Source organism: Amblyomma mixtum, chromosome 5, assembly GCF_055824585.1.
Source record: "Amblyomma mixtum isolate Tamu chromosome 5, ASM5582458v1, whole genome shotgun sequence".
In the NCBI taxonomy this organism is placed as follows: domain Eukaryota; kingdom Metazoa; phylum Arthropoda; class Arachnida; order Ixodida; family Ixodidae; genus Amblyomma; species Amblyomma mixtum.
The window spans coordinates 52821708-52842168 of record NC_143016.1 but is presented as its reverse complement, the minus strand read 5'-3'; the positions used below and the strand labels follow the sequence as shown (position 1 = coordinate 52842168).

The following is a 20461-nucleotide window of genomic DNA, read 5'->3' as shown; positions in this document are numbered from 1 at the left end:
ACTCCGCCCACCGTACGAGGCAGAATTCAAAAAAAAAAGGGCGGGAGCCGGCCGTTAATTCGATTTAATTTGGGAAATCGGCCATACAGGGCAATAAGTCGCAGTTTCTAAGAATGCTAGGAACGTGTAGAGAGTTCCCGCGGCAAAAATACAAGTTCAGATTCCTCTTCAGTGCACCTTTAAAGAACAATTGAAACTAGTCGGTTTCTCTATACCTTGCATTTTGTGGGAGCCGTGGCAGAACTTTATATACCGTGCATGCGGAGCCTATAAGTTCTTAATTTACGAAAGCGGCCGAATGACTCTGTGCTGCCGCTCTTTTGAAGGCCATTGTTGTCTAGCTGTGCGCGATCTCTCGCAAGCGGCTGCCAAGCACGAGGTCCGCGTGTCCCTTCTACCTACCCGGTTGTTTATAGCTCGCTGTAGAAAACCGAATGCGCTGGGTGTACGCTCGGCACTCGTTAAAAAGCTCTGCGCTAATCCAGAGGGCGGGTGGTTAGTCTGAAAGCCGTTGAGAAGGACGAAACGATCTCGAAGCCATTTATTGTCGTCCTGAGATATCCCGCTCGTTGTTTCACGCTGTAAAAAGCCTTCTAACCGGATTTTGGATTTCATTTTACCGCCCTGTTAACGTCGTCAATCTTGGCACTGGCCTCCACATGCCAACTGATGCAGCTTGTTGGCCACGGCAGCCGCTGCGTTCGCTACACCGCCCCCCTCTCTATCCAAGATGCGATTTTATCCGCGCTCAGCGAAGTGTGCGCTGTATAGCTACCGCGTCGTTGCACGGCCGCTGGCTGCTGCATGGTTGTCCGCTGTTGGCCCAGATTCTTCCGCCTCCTCCGTGACAACAGCCAACCCGTGTCCCCGCTCGTGCGCACGGCTGCGGTGGCCGGCTAGCTGCCTGCCCCGCTAATACACCGTACTTATACGTCCGGCCAGCGGGCACCATTGAATTATACATGCGGCAAGAGAAGGGGGGAGGGGAAGAGAATGCGGAGGTGCACGAATCCAACGTCCCCCTCCGCTTCCCGGCTTTGCTGGAATATAAATAAAAGACGCACGTATAGAAGCCAGTTATCACCGTCGCTATAGAACAGGCCCCGACTTCTCTTTTGCGCGAGATTTCGCGATAAAAGGCGTCTCATTGCGCGCTTATAAGTTTTGGATTATTCTCCCCCCCCCCCCTTCCCCCCCCCCCTTCCCCCCCCCCCTCCCCCTTGGCGTGCGCACGGAGCGACCGGGCGGCTAGCTCTTTGGCCGGCTTCCTGCGGTCTGCGGGGGGCCCTCCAGTGCGCTCCTGAAATGCTGATTTTAATTTCCGGCTCGCAAGTTTCGTGCATCACTGTTCAAGACGCAGATGTGGTCGGCCTGTGGTATACAAGCCTGTCGCGAAAGAGGTCTCGCTGCTAAAGCACTGTGGATCACTGATCACAGTTTAGTGCGCAATCTCGGGTTTAGTTAGCTCACGTCCTCGCCTCTGAAAACTATGCAGGTGGCGCATATTTTCTTTACTTTTTTTTCTGTCAACTTTTGTGCGTCCGCGGACGCCTTTAAACCGTCAGTCGGCAGGAAATGGCGGCCCGAGGATTCCCTGATGGAATCCACGCGGTTCTTTGCACGTATCTGTGGGACATGCGCGGAACTCTCGATGGCTGTTGCCTTCCATAGTGGTGCACACTTTTCGTGAGATGAGGGTGTGTGGTGCCTTTAGCGGCACGCTTTAGGTGGCGTGGCGCCCCTGCGGTAGGTCTTTTTCCTGGACTGCGGGAGGCGGGCCGTTTATTAGCCTCATTATCGAATACATTCACCTGTGTTACCGTCCTAGCTTTCCCGGAAAACCTTCGGTTCAATTCGGTCTTGTCGCGTGGCCGTGTGCAACGTACTCGCTACGAAAACCTTTATAGAGCTTGCGCTTAGTGGCGCGCGGGAATCAGGGGCTCTTTTGCATTTGTGATGGCGTTACGTTTATGCCTTTGTGGCTTCACGCTGAAATGTGCTGTCACAGGGTGTTTTGAACGCCGTTCTTGTGTATATGCAAGTCTGCTACGCCTTTGAACCTATATCTGTTTTATACTAAAAACTCGCTAGGCTTCGCTCATATAGCGCATCTACGTGCTATGAATTCACAAGAAAACGGGCATCTCGTGCAGTCCACGTCTCATCACTTTTTTTTTTCTCTAGCGCGTTCCCAGGAGCATCGCCGAGCCGTCTACTTCAAAATGGGGGAAGCAGTTTAATCCCAAATGTCTGGCGTCGGCTGAGGGATAATTTTGTTTGTTACTGGGAGCCCCATAAAGATTGCATGGAGTTAATACACTGTTAACCGAGGCATAAATACGTATAGTATACATGAAATAGTGAAGTAAATAACCGTAAGTCCATATCAGGAGGATGTAAATCGTGCAGACACCAGGAACGTTTCTTGCAAGTCATTCTGTGTCGTCTTGGCACTGGACACACATGCACCTAATACACATTATTCCGACGAAATAGGAGAAACCTGAATGCGAATAATGCGAAGAAGAGATCACCACAAAACACCTTTTAATTTCATGCACAGAGCTCGGAAGCTAAGAAAAAGCATTTCTCCGCGATTTGATTACGAACATATTCCATTCCACCCTATGGCTCACTCCAAGTAGAAAATTCACTTGTTGACATTTTATGCGTTTTTAAGTTTTTCAAAAGGAAGAAGCCTTTAAACAAGTTATGACTTTTTAAAGAAACGATTTAGTGCTTTCCCACAAAGGAAACACATGACCCTGCGTTTATCGCATGATGAGCTTAGTTGCTTATGTGCCAAACACACACGCGCACACACACACACACACACACACACACGCGCACACACACACACACACACACACACACACACACACACACACACACACACACACACACACACACACACACACACACACACACACACACACACACACACACACACACACACACACACACACACACACGCGCGCACACACGCGCACACACACGCACACACACGCACACACGCACACGCGCACACACACGCACACACGCACACACACGCACACACACGCACACACACGCACACACGCGCACACACGCGCACACACGCGCACACACACGCACACACGCACACACACGCACACACACGCACACACGCACACACACAAATTGTCACACGCTTCACATGAAGCAGACATAGATGCAGCATGACGCCGGTGAAGGAGGAACAAATGAACCCTTTTACCCTTTTATTGGTCCTCTCAAAAAAGAGGTGAAAAAAACATAAAAGAAAGAGAGAGGATGCCTGGACCCACGACCTCCGCGTGCGCCCGGGCCTTTACTGAGTACTGGCATCGAGGAGAGCGCACCCTGCTTGCCCGTGAACGCCTCTTGCATCGGCGTACGTACAGTCATATCATCATCGCGGACGTCGTCGGCGGCACAGGCTTAGTGCAGTCGAGACGAGTGTTTAGGGCGTCGGCATGACAGTATAGGAAAACACCGGCGCCGTGCCGTCACTCTGCCGCTTGCTCTTTCTCCCTCTCCCCCACGTCTCTCTCTCCTTGCACCATTTGCGTTTTCACCCGCGCAGCAACTTTCGGCGGGGATCGACCTCCTCGGGACACACAGGTGCCTTACCTGTCGGGGCTGCTCGCCCGTACGGCACACGTCGTCTCCGATGGGTGTGCGAAGTGTTGCCTGCCGCTCATGCGCGCGCACGCGCCCCCCTCCTCTTGTGCAATCGAGCTGTGAGTGACGGGCAGGCAACCAGCAGCAGCAGCCGAGTGCCGGGCGCCGTCGACGTTTTGTTTCGGCCGGCGTAGATTGCGTCCGGTGGCGGTCCGCTCTTGTTGTTCTTAGTCGGCTCCTCCACCCGCGTGTGTTGTTCCACTGTGTCCGAGCGTTCGGTCAGGGGCCGTGACGGATGGCCGGTGTGATCGAGCATCGAGAGGTGGAGCGGACGGGCTGCCCTCCCCGCTTGCTTCTCCATGACCAGTTTCTCTGTCGCGCGTTTCCTCTTCTTCTGTTCTTCCTTGCTTCGTTACGAACACTGTGCATGGAAAGGAGTGGCTTTCTTGGGGCGGGTATACATTCGCATATGCAACTCTGCATTATTCCGGGTTAGCTCGGTGCAAGTATGCAGCGACTGGAAAAAGTCGTTGTTTCTCGTTTTTCTCGGCGACGTTTCGCTTTTTGCGTTCAACGGAGCCTTGGCGCCTCTTGTCCGCGTCGTTGCGGGCGTGTGGACGTGGGTGTTGCGTAAGATTTCAGCGTATATGGGGCCCGTTTCCTGTTTCTTTCTTAAATGGCCTTTAATGCACAGTGTTAACGCACTTCATACACTGAGAAGTGCAGTCTTGCGAAAAAATAGCCAGGCTTAATGGCTCTCCTAACGGTCAAAAGGTCTCTGGAGGTGAGGACTAGTGTTCTATTTACTTTACACAGATTTAGAGCTTAAGGAATGCCATAAGCGTTTACGCTGCTAAGGAGCAAACGCCGCTGCTTGGTTACCAACCTGCACTTGCCAGCTGCGTTATGTGCCGTGGCAGGTGCTCCTTCCTGACCTCTGAATGCGCATGCGCAGTAGGAACCAATCTACGTCATCTGGTACGCCATAAGCGTCAGTACGTCTCTGCTATGCTAAAACTACTCCGTTTCCTTAGTTGGGTTATTACATTTTATGGATTCGAAATGCAATCAGTTCTTGTTGTAACATCGATGCCGGTCACAGAAACCGAGGTTGTCAGAGTAAATCGCCAGCCTTCCGGTCCAGCGTTTCACATATAGGCCTGCATATAACTTTGGGACGCGAACGCATTCATTAACTGACGCTGCCTGTTCAATGTTGCGTGCATTCGCTTTTGGTTGTGTAGCCGCCGCGGTGGCTAAGTGGTTACGGTGCTCGGCTGCTGACCCGAAAGACGCGGGTTCGGTCCCGGCCACGGCGGTCGCATTTCGATGGAGGCGAAATGCTGGAGACCCGTGTATTCTCTGCGATATCGGTGCACGCTAAAGGACTCCACGTCTGCCGAAATTATCCGGAGCCTTCCACTATACGGCGTTCCTCATAACCTGAGTCGCCTTGGGACGTTAAACCCCGTAAAGCAAAGCCTTTGGTTGTAAAGCAGCTTTTCGTTGTTTCCTTGTGTGTGTATCAGGTAATCTGCCGTCATGGGCATTAAAGCAGCTCCGGGAGTTTTGCCCTTTCCAAATGGATTATTTGGTCAAGCGGACGTTAAGTTCTGTGTTACGGGGCTAATCCTGAAGAATGATTGCCTCGAGCGTTGCAGTCTGCGAAACACGCATGCCCTGTGTGTGCCCGGTAAGCACGACACTGTTAATCCTCGCGATCATTTATTTTCCCTGTTTACAATTCAGCCCTTGCTAACATACTCCCCCCCCCCCCCCCCTTCCCTTCCGCAAAAAAAAAAAAAAAAAGGAAATGCTGTCGCTGTATCTTTTTAGTGCATATATTAAAAAAAAAACTGTCTCTCCGAACTTCCTGTCAGTGTGGTTCTTGATTCCGTGTTACTGATTCAAAGGTGGTTATGTGCAGTACTTTGGATATTATAGCAGAGGGTCATCGCTAGAATTCGTGCATAAATAGAAGCAATAACGACTTCAGCGTCATTCCGGTTAACTGCAGCTTAGTATTCTAGGTATTATTTACTTGCCCTAGTAGAAAGTACATAAAGTTTTAATCTGGTTGAGTGACGCGCTCTGCCAGTACCTTTGCGACTATAGACTATGAAAGAAGAACGGACGTCTGGGCGAGTTTTTTTTTTTTTTTCCCCTTGCCTATATCCGTATACATCGAGACTAACTGAAATGAATACGGAGCTGCGTCTTTTTTCTTCTGCGTCATATTAGCGTGCTTAGTCTTATAACAATTTTTTCTTTTCTGTTTTTTTTTTTAAACTGAACAACAAGGAAAGAGCTAGAGTTATTGTTTTTCTGACGGTGTCGCAATAGGTCGGACTGTCGCTTACGCAATGTTTCTACGTCACCGGGTTGGCAGCAGCCCTCGCGCATGCTAATTCTTCTAGCGCCGCCTTGAAGTTTTCTTTCTTTTTCCCTCTTAATTTGCATTATATATGTGCTATAAATGCCTTCCGGGATAGCAGCACCAGAAGCCGCGAAGTGTTTTGGAGATATACTATAGGACGTGCGCCGATGCCAAGTGTTGTGCTTGGCAGTAAGCGACCGCGCGCGACTTCCGCCGCTCGCGCCCTTCATCGCTCTGGCGGCCGTCCATTTAGGCCAGCAGGAAAATGCCCGTTTCTTTTCTCCTTCATGCATCTCTGCAGTGTTTAATCGCGTTGACGTCATGCCTTGCACTGTGTCCACTGGAGACCTTGCAGTCCGTGTGCTTCCCTGCTTAATTGCGGCTTATATATAGTGCAGGTTAGCTTTTTTTGTATATATATATCTTTCTGATTCTTCTCGAGCAAGATTCTTGCTTGGCTGCCCAGTTCTGTTCGCTGGCCTTCCGTGTTAAATTGCTCGGAAAAAAAAATCCTCTTTACTCGTTTCCTGTGGTGTTGCAGCGTAGGCCTTTCTGTACTTAGAGCGTGTTGTAAATCGTAGGGATGATTATTATAGGGATGATTATTATATGCTCTAGTTATACTTCTGGTCTAAGTGCAAGTCGAAAAAAAATGGCGGACTTCTTGGCGAGGCCTGTATAAAGAGCGCCCAGGTGATTAGCAGTGTAGCCGTTGCATGGCATTTTCGATGCATGTGCATAACCTTTTTACGAACAGCTGCGCAAACACACGGATACGCTATCGCTCGCTCCACGCCGTGCACAGACGGACGAGATGATAGATATATGTTGACTTTTGAAGTCGTTTTCGCATTTTTTTTTTTACTTGAGAAAATCACAGGCGAAGACTGAATAGCGCTATACCGTATTTTCATGGAGGAGGATATCGACTGGACTTTATAAGGACATGTAATAATGCCAGATAGCCGATAGTCTGTTAGGTTAGCGAGGTTAATTCCAAATCGAGGAATTCCTCATATTCGATACCCCTCATATTAATATCCCTCAAGAGAAAAGTATACAACAGCTGTATCTTACCGGTACTCGCCTATGGGGCAGAAACGTGGAGGCTAAAGAAGAGGGTTCAGCTTAAGTTAAGGACAACGCAGCGAGCTATGGAAAGAAAAATGATAGGTGTAGCGTTAAGAGACCGGAAGCGGGCATGCAGAGTGGGTGAAGGAACAAACGCGGGTTAAAGACATCCTAGTCGAAAGCAAGAGGAAGAAATGGGCTTGGGCAGGGCATGTAATCCGAAGGCAAGATAACCGATGGTCCTTAAGGGTAACGGATTCCAAGGGAAGGTAACCGTAGCATGCGGCAGAACGGTTAGGTGGGCGGATGAGATTAGGAAATTTGCGGGAATATGGTGGACGCGGCTATCTAAGGACAGGGTTAATTGGAGAGACATGGGAGAGGCCTTTGCCCTGCAGTGGGCGTAGTCAGGCTGATGATGATGATGAAGGGGAACGCTGCAGCTGGGGTTAGCAAAGACTGGTGTTGAGAGATGAAGTAAAAAAAAAAAGGCTTGCCGCATATAGTTCTAGACAGGGTTATCGAAAATGAATGTAATATAGGCCTCATGTTGCAGTGGAAGTGACCCTGCTGATTATGATCGCACTGCCGACATTGATGGCTGTCACAGCTATAAAGCGCTAACATATACAACGCAAAGCACACCCACCGCATACGGCGAGCGCAATGACACGGTTCGTGCAAATCGCGCGGGCAGCGCACCGGCTTCTCACTTGCAGAGCTCGGTCACCGCTATCTACAAGCTTGGTGGGGCGGGGCCACGAGTCGACTATACAGACGCCATTTCCGCTCTCTTCCGGCATATTCTTTCTCGACAGTGTATACCCGCCGTTCGTTAACGTTGCCGTGACTCCGCGGCTCGAAGAGCGGTCCGCAAACGAGCGGTGCTCCGACCGAGAGGGCGTGGGATGATTTACTCGGCTGAGCTTCTGCAGAAACAAAGTCTCGTGTCTACCGCGAGCAGAACGACGCAATTACACGGCTGCGCTGCCCGGGCGGCCGCAAAGCAAGATGGCGTCCTGCAGCGAGCACCGGACGCGGAAGTCGTTAATTTGGTGCGCGCGCCCCGTGAACCGAAACGCTTACGTGCACGCGCCCGCTCCAGACTCTGCACTAATGACGGCAACGGCAGGGGCGATAAAAAGGAGAGCGGCCAGCTGCATTCTGCTGCTGCTTCTGGACGTGTTCTGGACGTGTTCTGGACGTGTTCTGGACGTGTTTGGGACGTGTTTGGGACGACCCTTCGAATCGATCACGTCACCGCCGCTCGCTCTGGAATGTCCTAGTCGGCGAGGAATACCGCGTCGGCGAAAGAAATGTTTGGCGGCGAGCAATGGCTGTTTGTACGAAAACGAACGGCATGGAACGGGCGTGGGGCGCTGTCGTTTCAGCGACCCGGGTGAAAAACGGAATTGCACGGGGCCGCGATGCCGTGCCCAGTTTTGATGAATCGCGCGCGTATGTGTGTGTGTGGTGGGGCCGGTGCTTTAGCTTTCCCTGACCCGTATGCATAGCCCAGATATGTCTTTACGCCCCGGTCGCATTCATCGCTCTTGATCCACGCCTAATGCGCGGTTCCCCATTATTTTTCTGGTTCTTTCGCTTTCTAATTGTTCGCGCTCGCCGTCTAGTGGCGCGGTCTCTTGAAACTAGGAGGTTACTGCAGAGTATGATGGAGCAGCTTATAAAACTGATTGCTGTCGGGTTATTCATTACGAGTTAGTTTACGCTCTATTATGCACTCGTTCATTGGCCGGCGGCAACCACCAATCCACTGTTGCAGCGTGTGTATATCCCGGAAAACATTACCTGCAGTAGTATAGTTAGCGCCTAGTCTTCCGTCCCAGTGCGCGATAGGGCAGCTTATTGGATAGTGGGTCATACATGCCGCATTATCCCATGAGAGGGCAAAGTGCGTCGCACTGCGTAAGCAGTCCTTGAGGTTTAGTTGTGATTAATCGTGTCCCTAATGAAGCGATCCTTAAGTATTGTTAAGTAAAGATTGTTTTGCGTAGGTTCCTGATCACGTCGTATCAGTAGATTATGCCTGAAGCAGGTTGCAATAATAAGCGCCGGCATGTCCCAAGGTTTTTTATGCGTATTTATGAGCCCCGACTCGTATTTACGTAATGGTTCAAGCTATGCCGTAGCGGCGCCTTCGGTACGCTTTTGTTCCGTCTGAGAAGCGATGCACGCCCACTGATACCAGATATGCAGGCACGCGCTTGTGAGGCACGCTTCTCGTTGTGGCCTAAGCCTAACGCGCGGTACGTGCATTGGGACACGTCCGTGTCATCGTGCTCAACAAGGCCCGCATTGAGAGGCTGCCGATGTGTTTTTCTTTCGACGGCTGGAATCGCTGACACCCGTGTCCCCTTCGGGTCGCGCTTCGGGGTCCCTCTTCCTTCTGTGCGGTCGTGTCAGGGTCGGCGTTGATGCGAGGGCGACGGTGGCGGTCGGGGGATTTTGCAGGGAGCTGGCCGGGCTCCTTTTCTTTGTGACCGCCGTCTATTCACGGCTTAGCAAAACACCCACGATGCGCCTCCCAGCCGGCGCGCACCGCCTGGCCCGCGTGGGTGACGCGTCCGAGGACTGCCGACGACCTCCGTATTAATCGGGTGCCCCGCGGGCGGTCAGGGCTTGCGAGGGGCGTCGTCTCTTGCTTAGCAGGACCCATATGCGTTTGAATTGCTGTTTCTGCCTCGACCCTTTGTGCCACATCTATTGTGAACCGACCGCTGTGTCTGTTATACCTCTTGACTCTATGGAGTCCATGGGAAGCAAGCTGCCGTGGTAGCTCAGTGGTTATGGTGCTTGGCTGCTGACCCTTAAGGCGCGTTTAGATCCAGCGCAGATGTCAGTGCACGTTAAAGCACCCCAAATGGTCGAAATTATCAGAAACCCTCCACTACGGCGTCCCTCATACTCTCAGTTGGTTTGGGACGGTAAACCCCATAAATCAAACCAGTCCCTGGGAAGCCTCGGGCGTGGCTTGCACTGCGATTAGAAAGTTCCTGCATTCTGAAATAAATTCGAAATCACGTTCATCTTTACACATACACGCTCAATTCATCAGGGGTCTGCTTGTCGGTTTGTAGTGAAAGGCTAGCTGCAGAGTAAACCCACTCTGGTGCTTCAGCGAGTACGGTAAGCGGAAGTGCGAACTCTAGGGATCTGCCATGAAGCGCCTGTTGTTACCATTTGGCTGTGCACGTTAACCATGTCGGCGTTCTTCCGCACAAGGAATAACTGTAGCTTGGCCATGGCCAGAAAGAAAGTGCTGTAATAAACTTCTTTCACGCTTTGGAGGATTTTCACTTAGCGGACTCGCGGGAAGGTTGAATTCGGAAAGTACCAGAACATTTCCTGAATTTACGATTATCACCTATTGCGTGTGATTGCAACATCGGGACGGGCAAGTAAGTGCTCATACGTAACGCATGAGGTACCATCTCTTCAAAAGCTCCGATGCCAACTGCTGTGCATCCGGGCAATTTTTTCGGCTGATGTTGTAGCATCTCCCACTTTCAAAGTCAAAAGATCGAAAGCCACGGAGCTGTACGCCCGTCGAAGCACACGTAGCGTCCTAAAGCCGCAGCGTAACTTCTCGCGCCGGCCGAATTGCCGTGCGGCAGCGCGTCGCCAACACGCCCGAACAAGCCAGTGCACCGGTTGCATACCTCGGGGTTAAACAACCCGACAGCGCAGCTGAATCCCGCAAGCCCTCGCTCGCGTCTCTCTCATCGGCGTCGTCGGCATGTCCAAGCACGATGGGCACACGGCCGAACAAGTCTCTGCAAAGTAGAGCGTGCCGCGATTGAAGACAATGCGAAAACAAAACCTCGAGTCGCATCGATTGACAGAGCTCGTATCTGGTCACCGAGTAGACTTATTGCTATCGGCATCGTGGCGAACTTCTTCCCACATTCAAAGCTCTGGGGATGTCATGCGAGCCGCGGCGCATTGTTCAGAGAAGCGGAGCCTGGGATGTTTTGAGAAAACACGGCACTACTGCAGCGCCGCTTCTGTCATCCTCGTGGAACGCTGAGAAGCGGGTGGTGTCGACTGGCGGTGTCAGTGTCTGCGCGCGGAGTCGCATACGTGGACGTCTGGCGATGGCGCGATGTTCTCGCTGCCAGGCTGGAACGCGGCTGGCGCGTGTAGTTATACCTCTACCGCGGACGCCGTGGGCGCGCACACATCTCGGCGCAAGATCGCACGCTTCGGTATCAGCGACTGCCGTGTCACGCGCCTGCCTGTCTTCCTCTGGAACGCGCCGGAGGTTCGAAGCGCCGGTAGGGGCAAACAAAACAAGTGGGGAACAACTTCGGAGAGTGGGAGGGGGGTCTCTTTGATGAAGGGAGGGCTGGGGCCAGACTCGACTGCATCTAGCAGGAGGATGGGGTACATCGGATTTACCTGGAGGGGTAGGGCATCGAAGTTGCAGCTCTGGAAAGCAATGCAAGGCAATGCGGTACTGCGTACAAGCCGGAGCGCTGCCCCAACCATCCCTCCCGTGTAATTACTGAGAGAAAGAAAGGGGGTGCGTCCTGTTTGCTCTAAGGTATCCCATCTCCGATTGCTGGATTCGCTCTCATTAAGTGCAAATGCGGCTCATCAGGGGCACTGACTGGCTGCGGGGCTCGTGTCATGGCTTGGCCTGACCTATGCACGACGGTTACAAGGTGCGTCTTTTCCTGAGCGTAGTGTTGTTGGTTGGGGGACCGGTTTTCATGTTCGTACAAACTGAACTGAACAGCACACGCATAATAGGCAATGCGTCTGTACGTTCCAAACGCGCGGCCGCGACATCACCGTATGTCACTTAGCGGAGGAGCTCAGAAACCAAGGTTTTCAGTTTTCCACGTAATCACGAACTGGGGCCTCCGAACGCGCAGGGCAGGCAGTTCAGCAAGTGTTGTTCCCCAGGAGGACAACTGCGGGGACGGCGGCGGTGCGCTCATACCAGTGCATTCATGCGACTCCATCAGGCCGGGAAAGTAGATAAAACAAAAACTAAAGTTTTCAAAAACCTTCTGCCGCGGAACGGCTTCGCCTTTCCGGCTTCACCTTTTCACTCGAATGCTCTCGAGCCGCTGCCGTGACTTCCGCTCCGTGCGGCAGTGTGCATCCCGAGCGATAGCAGTCCGCCCCCTTCCCCTGCTAGCCATCGTCCTCTCGCCTCCCCTCCCCATCTCTACCGCCGTGTGGATGCGAGGAGCTTGGATGTCTGGTGGTGGCAGCAGCAGCAGCAGCAACAGCGCACCAATGGCTTTTCTTTCCTTCTTTTTTTCTTTCTTATTCGCCTTCTTGAGGTGGCCCGTCTGAAGGGAGCGCTGGCCGGGGCATTTCGCGTCTCACGATGTTGCGTAAATGAGGCCGGCGCCAAGGACGAACGTGACCAAGGTGTGTCTGCACTTTCGTCTTCTGCTGCTCCTGCAGGGTGGCGCGGTGGGAACAGCAACAGCAGGAAGGCCTCTCGGCACGATATGCTCGGCCCCTGGGGACGTGCTTTTCGCACTTTGGAGGTCTTCTTGTTAACCAGCAGCGATTGAGGCGTTCGTGCCTCGGTTATTAAACGGGAGGCCAGCAAGTTTCGGGGGTTCATTTCCCATAGAGACCGGCGTCACGGAGTTATCATTCTTCTCTCCCCCTCTCTCATTCCTGCATTTTGAGGGCTGAACGTCGAATGACCAGTGCACAAAGAGCGGAAGAGTGGTTAGGGTCTTTCACGAATGCTCGCGGTGAAATTGAGGAGGCGCTCCGCTTCCTACGCGTTCGAGGCTCCTAACACTTTCGTTCTTGCTCTAACGAACCCCTTTGTCCGCGTACTTGATGGGAATTCGCTCCTTTTCTGCTCCTTGAAGCAGCCTGACACACACGGCCACCCTGCGTACGTTCCGTTGGGCAATGCATTCGGACGGGCCTCCAAGAAGCCAGGTGTGGTAATGTACCGCCTTTTGTTTCTGTCGCGCGTCACCTACGTTTGTTAATGGCCTGTACTTTGGCTCCTTTGGTCGCTCTGGTACCAGGACGCGAACACCACAAACGGTGATTATTTACCACGAAGGGCCACCTTCCTATGACCATCACGCTTGCGGTGTCTCGATGCTAGCAACAGCAGCAGCTTCGCACCGGTCAGAAGAGAGCGTTCGGTCGATAGGCGCCCTGGGCAATTTTCTTCGACGGGACGTCCCAAACTGACCGGTACTCCGCGACGTGAGGAGGGGGAGCGGGAGGTTGGAGGTGGAAGGGGGGGGAGGCACAGGGGCAGAGCGCAGCGGTGGCGGCGCTCGCGGCGTCGTCCGGGCGACGGCCTTGCGCCAAGGTCGGTCCTTGACTCGCTTCCGTGCCGCCGCTGCTCGACTGCTCTCTCTCTCTCTCTTTCTCTTTCCTCGCGGCCGTGGCGAGGGAGGCGAACGCAGCGCCGCCCGCCAGTCTCCCCTCTCTGCTCGCTGGCCTGCTTCCTCCTCCTCCGCCTGGTGGCCCTTCTTCACGGCACGCTCGCGGTGTCTAGCGGTGCAGCCGCCTGCCCCTGCCGTACCGCTCCTTCTGACGTGGAGGGACGTGAAGTTCCGCAGTTTTCGGCGCGTAGTGTGCCTTGCTGTTGCAAGTATTTCGTGTGGAAAGGAAAGGCGCAGTGTCTGTTTTTCTCATTCTCTGCGGACACCCGAACAGTGTCGCGAGCAAAGGGAAGACGGAAATGAGAGGAGGCAGGAAAAGGCGCTTTATTACTGGACTCCGAATTTAGTTAGGCTACCTCGGACCGGTGTAATCTTTATAAGCGGTTCGTTCAGACGCCGGTTGAGGCTGCGGTTGTGATCAGTGTTGTTCCAACAGAATTGGAACGAAATACTAGGCCCTGTGCGTGCATTGATGGTTCTTTGGCAAGATTCCTGAGAGCCTTATTTGCGTAATATTCACATAAAAATAGATTTAGTTTGTGACGGCAGGGAATTCTAGCCTCCGAACATCTGAGCATTCTGTGGGAAGCATTGCAAGTCCACAATGATTTGTAATGTCACTCATTTCCTGCCCTTGGGGTTTGCACTGTATCGATGAAGACTGCGCACATCTGTGCTCAAGCTTATTCGCTCATCACGCTTGCATCGGTTGGAGACATGCGAATTTTGCCAGTTTGGAGCTTGGCCTCGTGGCTCGCGTTAACCAACCGACCGAAGCCGCCACCGTGCGAAGCCGTTGCTCGATAACGGCGATGCATTATACGTCTTTGTTACGTCGTCGGGGACACGTTAAAATCGGTATCTGGCGAACAGTGCACAGAAACGTCTTTTCTGTTCGCTCTCGTGATGCTTTCCTACTCGGGAGTTTCGCCTTGTTAGAATGAACTGTCAGCTGTCTTCAAAAATTTTTATTCACGCGTGCTGGCATCCAGCAGATGGCGCCCCTATGAACGTGCGCCTGAATCGCTGTAAGCATTTCGTGAGCGCTGCGCGTTATATGGAGCACAGTGCGGGACACTCGGCATCTGTGGCCACTCGCTCGCCCGTGGGGCGTGCTGGCGCTCCGGCTGGCATTATACGCGGTCGGCAAGCAGCGTCCTCTGCCTTTCGCTTCCGATTGTGGAGTCGAATGCAGGAGGCGTTCGCTCTTTCTGGTATACCTACCTTATTTCCTTCTTCTTTCTTTTCACCTTACCGCTTCTTTTTAGTCCTTTTTTTTTTCCATTCCTACCTTTTTCTCTGTCTTCTTTCTCCCCCGGTATTTCGTCGCCTAATGCGGTTTTCTTCTCCGAACCGAGGAGTGTTATTGACCGCTGCGCTGAACAAGAGCGTGGACACACCGTCGTCGTCGTGAGAGAGAATCCGTTCCCTTTGAACGGGACAACAACAGCGCACAACGGAGGCCACGCTTGCTTTTTGTTGATTTCTATTTTTTGCAGCGTCGCCGTGTGTGCCCGTTGTGTGCGGCGCGCAGGTGGGTGGTACGCGCTGTTCTTTTTGTGTTTGGCGCTTTCCGGCGGAAGTGGCTGGGTACAGTGAATATATATATACGCCGTTCGTACTGCGCCCCCAGCCCGGTTGTTCTCCTGACAGCGCGACGAATTGGCTTCGGTCACGGTGGCGACTGTCTCTCCGGGAGAGATTCCATTTGGCTACGGGGATCTCCTAATTTGGCTCGCTGCTGTCTCCTCGCTCTGTTGTGCAATGCCTGCGTGCATGCATTCACGCACGCACTTATATTCGGAGGCTGTCGCAGTGAGGTTAGGAGGTGCAATAATCCGTCGCCCGTTCTCCTTTGTTAAGCCTTGCGGGTGGCCGACGGCTTTGTCGCCTTCGGCGGCGCCAGTTCGGTTGCGTGGATTGCGGAAGAAGAAAATAGCACGATTGAGTGCAGTTGTTTTTGTTTTTTTTTATGCGTTACGTCATTCTTTGTGCGGCCACCTCGGCTCCGGAGTCACGGCTCTCCTTTGGAAGAAGCTTGCTCTGTCGTGTGGAATGTTTCGCGGAAGTGCTCGATGTTTCTGCTTTAAATTTTCGGTTCGCTTCGTACTTCATTCTTCGTGGGGACACTCGCCGTTTGAATGTATTGCTAAGAGTCATTTCGAGTACACCAAATATGGCGCCCACCGCTGCAGTGGAGATCACCGGTATACATGAGGTGTACCATGGAAATTCATGGAAAACTAGGCATCTCTCCAGCCCCCTATGTGCATGTGCAGTTTTCAAAAACGCGTAGAACTCGTCGTCATCGTAATCACACTTTAGCACCATACTTCGCGCATACTAACGCTTTTAAATTTTCTTTTCCCCCGAGAACTACTGACGAATGGAACTCCCTGCCTCTACAGGTGATATCGGCTGTTGATTTTGACAACGCACTTTGTGAGCTATTTTAGATTGTATAGGTGCTACAGTAGACAATTTTATTATTCTGTGTTTTTCGATGCCGCTTTATTCAGTGAATGTATTTTTCTGCCCTCCCTGCCTGGACCCAAATGAGGCTCTGCATTATTGTGAAAATAAATAAATAAATAAATAAATATACCAGGCCAACACGGCGGCGGCATTGCGTTTCGACTCAGAACGACATCGCTTGCTCATTAAAGCGATGAGTGCAGCCGTGGAAAGCTTACCGGACGCCCAGAACCCGGACAGATAGAGTTACTAAGAATTTAGGGCTATAAAAGCATTTTTTTTTTCTTCGCTCTTTGTGTATTTGCGGCTCTGTTTACAGCTCCCGGCTTTGTTTCGTTCGCGCGGAGATCCAATCTGTTCCTGCTCGTGCCGTTGCCTTGCGGCAAGAGACCTGCCCTTACTCGTCCGTGTTTCGCGACCTAACTGCAGTGAAGCGTCTAGCGCTCCTTCACAGTTTATATCCCTGAACACGTGCGTTTAATGCGATCCGTGTACTAGCTTAAATTATACACGGGGAATAAAGAGACGCCCTTCCTTCGTGTTTCCCTTGTGCCCCGGGCGTCGTCTTGTGGCGGATATCTAGCGGTTTGCGCGCATTCCGAGTGTTTGGTGAATTGGGTCGCGCATAGCTAATGAGCCCTGCGCGGCTTCATCGTCTTCGCACCGCCCGCCCGCTTCGCTGCAGTCTCGGACGCAGCGCTCGGTCGTGAGCGAGAGCTTATACGCCTGTCTGTGCAGGAGGGGGATCTAGTTTTCAAGGCTGCGATAAGCACTGGCTATAACAGTTCTCTGCTTGGCGCGCCGCCGCCGCGAGAGCAGTGGTTTGCCTTCGTCCAGCTCGGCGCGGGACAGCTGGCCGTCGTCTGTCGTCGGATTTCTTTTTTTTTTTTTTGCATCTGCTTTCGCGCCGATGTACCGGTTAGGCTGTTTTTACTGAGTTGGAACGGTGGCCCTTAGTGGTTAAGTTCATTTTCCACTCCCAATCGGCGTTTCTTTTTTCATTTTTTAATGTCGGCATAGAAAAACACGTGAGACCTGCCGAGGCAGTTATGTGTGCGATACCATCGATGTACGCGTACACTGATGTCTATACCGCGCGCGAACAGAATTGCGATTCTTAGCAGCCCGTTTTAAGTTCTTGGTTTGGTTTGGTTGCCTCGCTGCCAGTTGCTTATCGTTCCCTTTCCGTTTACAGCACCCTGCGTACACTGCAAAAAAATTCCGTGAATGTTACGTACAAACTCTCCATAACAGAACGAACGCTTGCTCTGTTGCATCTGAAATGGAGGGTCCATCCGTAACACATTCGTGAAGGTGGCTGGCCGTATTATACATTTTCTGAAACGTATTACTCGCCGTAACTGTTGGCCCCCGGACTAGGCACCACATGACGTCCCATTTCCGATCTGTGTGGTTTACTCTTGTTCAACAATGTCCACAAACTAGCATGGCGAAAATGAGATTAACCCCATGTGCAAAGGTGAAGATCCGAGGGGGGGTGATAATCAAATGAGACCCAAGTGACGCATAATGTTGTTTCAACGTTGAGGGATTGCTACAAATTGTAAGCAACATTAAATAACAAAGGACTTACTTTGCTATAACTTTAAAAGAAGAACGTTGACTTCATAAAAAACCACATGACAGGGTAACAATTAATAAATGCAATTAATAAATAATTTACAAATGCAGCTTAATGAGGTCAAGAGATAAAAAAAAATTTAGACACAGACAATGGTTAGACAACTTCTCTAAATTGAAACTGAACACCAGCTGAAAATACATTACAAACATGATGAAAGTGCACAAGGTGAAAGCCGAATTTCCGTCTGCCGTTTGATAAGGAAACGAACCACTGAGAAAGCCCAAAGCATGGGCAAAGAAATTTGTGAATGCACTGCAATGTAGCAGTCACATCTTTGCTACACAACCATCAATCAAAAACGCTAACTCCTTCACGGATAACAAAAGCACAGGCGCAACAAAATATTGCTAATTGCAATGTTCAATTTATTAGGTACCTATAGCCGGCCATTCATGCCTGGTCTTCCAGCGGATAAATGAAACGCTGCAAAAAAGCAGTGAGCAGCCATAATTGCTGCAGTGACAAGGAGGATGTGCACCGTTGGTGCTGTTCCCTCATCCTGAATAGGAAATAATAGCTGTTTTTTCTGGAATGTACTCTGGAAGCATGAATTTCCTATCCACCTTTATTTAGCTTGCACTGACACGACCCATCATGAACTCTGCAGCTTTGACAAACATGCGGGCCAGTCGACAGCCACAGAAGACTGTAGAACCCTGCTAACTTACAAAAAAACCAGTGCTCAGAAAGAAAAATTATAAAAAAATGAGGAGTTCCTTACACGCACTATGTTTTATATGGTACTAAGAATGCGGCTAAGACATGGCATGAATATTGTTTTTTTCTGCTCAGTTACAAACTTTCTCGCCTGTGCTAACATATTACTGCAATGTAAATAATGAAACATGCCAGCATTGCACAACATGCTGTAAGACTTACAAAATACACCCCCTACAAGGCTACCACATGCCTCTTAGATGTGGCAATGTTTATATCTACCAAACTATCTAGACTAAAATGAGACACCAAGCCTCTGACATCTGGAGATGTGTACCTCCCATGCAATTAGAGTGATTGGAGATGCTCCTCATTGATGGCATTTCAGTTGCTAGGTGTGGAAGGACCAGATATGAAGGTGAACAACTAGACACCCACTTTTTAAGCAACGTCACAATGAGCAATGTGCCTTGGCTTTTCTTCCATCCAAAAAGTTTTATGTTCCATGTTTACGTAACTGCTTGCATGTTCTCATTTTGGCTTGCTGAGAGGTTCTTTTCTTTGTTAAACTAGCTTTAACTCTGGCCTCAGTCTTCTGCACCTTCTTAATTTTTTGCTAGTGTTCACCTTAAGTCATGTGTAAGCTCACGCAGATCTCTACTTTTCTACGCTTCCAACTGTCACGTCTTCTCTGCCTTTGTCATGTCCATCACTGCATCCGACGCCTTCAAGTATGCTGTGTATAATCACCTTAACTAATCTGCCTATTACACATGTATTTTTGTTAGCCACCCACTCCTCTATCTGGCGCTGATAGGCCCTGAGAGTAAATAAATGAATTGTAGTCTAAGCTAAGTCTCAGCAAGCATGCATTATGTTCAGTTTATTTTACCATGTTTACCAGTAAAGAGTGGACGGAAAAAAGCTGCTAAGTGGAGCCTGACATGCCTCTCGCCCCTACACTGGAAAGCAGCAGGCAAGGCATACATAGCCACTAACGACAACAGAACATGCCAAGTGCGAAGTAAATCAGTAATGTTCCTCGCATTTATCACAGGGCATACTCTCTGCTCAGTAATTTATTACCCCCTTAGACATTCTGCAAGGAGTGTATACAATGATGTGTCACCACAATACAATGAGAATCATTAACCCTGTGCAAATACAACAGCAAAGAAATTTATGCCCAATAAATGCACTGCTTACATGCAACCAAGAGGCAAGAATGGGACAACCTGGCACATTTATGGAAAATAAGCTCAAAATAATAAAGAATGACATTTGAGCAGCCGCTCATTCCCCCCACCCCCTCCCTCAAAAAAATATGAAAAATGGTCCTCTTCACACGGCACGTTTGAAAGATGCGGCTGTAATGTTTGCGACAGTTCCACTACGTGTGAAAATCAGATATAAATAACGCCAACGCATGCGGTTGGAAGCGAGGCGCCAGGGCGCGGGCAAACAGTAATCGTCTTCAGGTGTCGACTGGTTCCACCTCCTGAGGGCCGCTGCTCGACGAATACCACTCATGGCCACGTTCACATCCAACAAGCTTGTAATAAACATTAGACAGGTGTTTATCATGACGCAGCAGCAGCTCATCAGTGCTATTGGCCAGTGCTGAATTTTTTAGCTTGATAAACGAAATCATCCACCGAAACGCGTGTCGACCGTTCCTCGCCAGATTCTTGCAGTCCCACGAGGGTGAGCAGCTTTTCCGCCGGCTTCGTCTCCTCTTTAGTGCAGGGCCACTGTCATTGTGACGCACATTCTGCACGGTCGTTTTACTATGCATCGATGCCGCATGGGACAGCAAGCGGTCGTACACTCCAATGCGGCGTACGGGCCGCACACATACACACACCGTAACGACAATACAGCGCGCAGGACGCACGCAGCGAACACGGAAGAACAAAAACCGTTCTAAAGCACCTGTTCACTCAACACCGGGCCGCACACATACACACACCGTAACGACAATACAGCGCGCAGGACGCACGCAGCGAACACGGAAGAACAAAAACCGTTCTAAAGCACCTGTTTACAGTGTACTAGAATACTTTGTAACCTGTTCACTCAACACCACACATACTCCGCAATTCCGCGCATGGTTCCGACTGCGGGCTTGGCTAGCGCTTCGACTCGTCACGGCCAAGCTGCATGCCCTGCGCTCTTGTGGTAACAACGCTCATGAAACGAAAAGAAAATTTT

General features: G+C 51.1%; 1 protein-coding gene and 1 long non-coding RNA gene across 4 annotated transcripts in view; one reads left to right on the top strand and one right to left on the bottom strand.

Moving 5' to 3' along the window:
• The window catches only part of Drak (Death-associated protein kinase related), a 227218-nt gene that overhangs the window by 140849 nt on the left and 65908 nt on the right, over positions 1–20461 (top strand). The gene's annotated exons all lie outside the window — the stretch shown is intronic.
• LOC149342171 (uncharacterized) lies at positions 19315–20392 on the bottom strand. Its single transcript, XR_016283011.1, has 2 exons — positions 20319–20392; positions 19315–20287 (listed from the first exon to the last, which is right to left on the bottom strand). It is a non-coding gene; the product is annotated as an uncharacterized LOC149342171 (long non-coding RNA).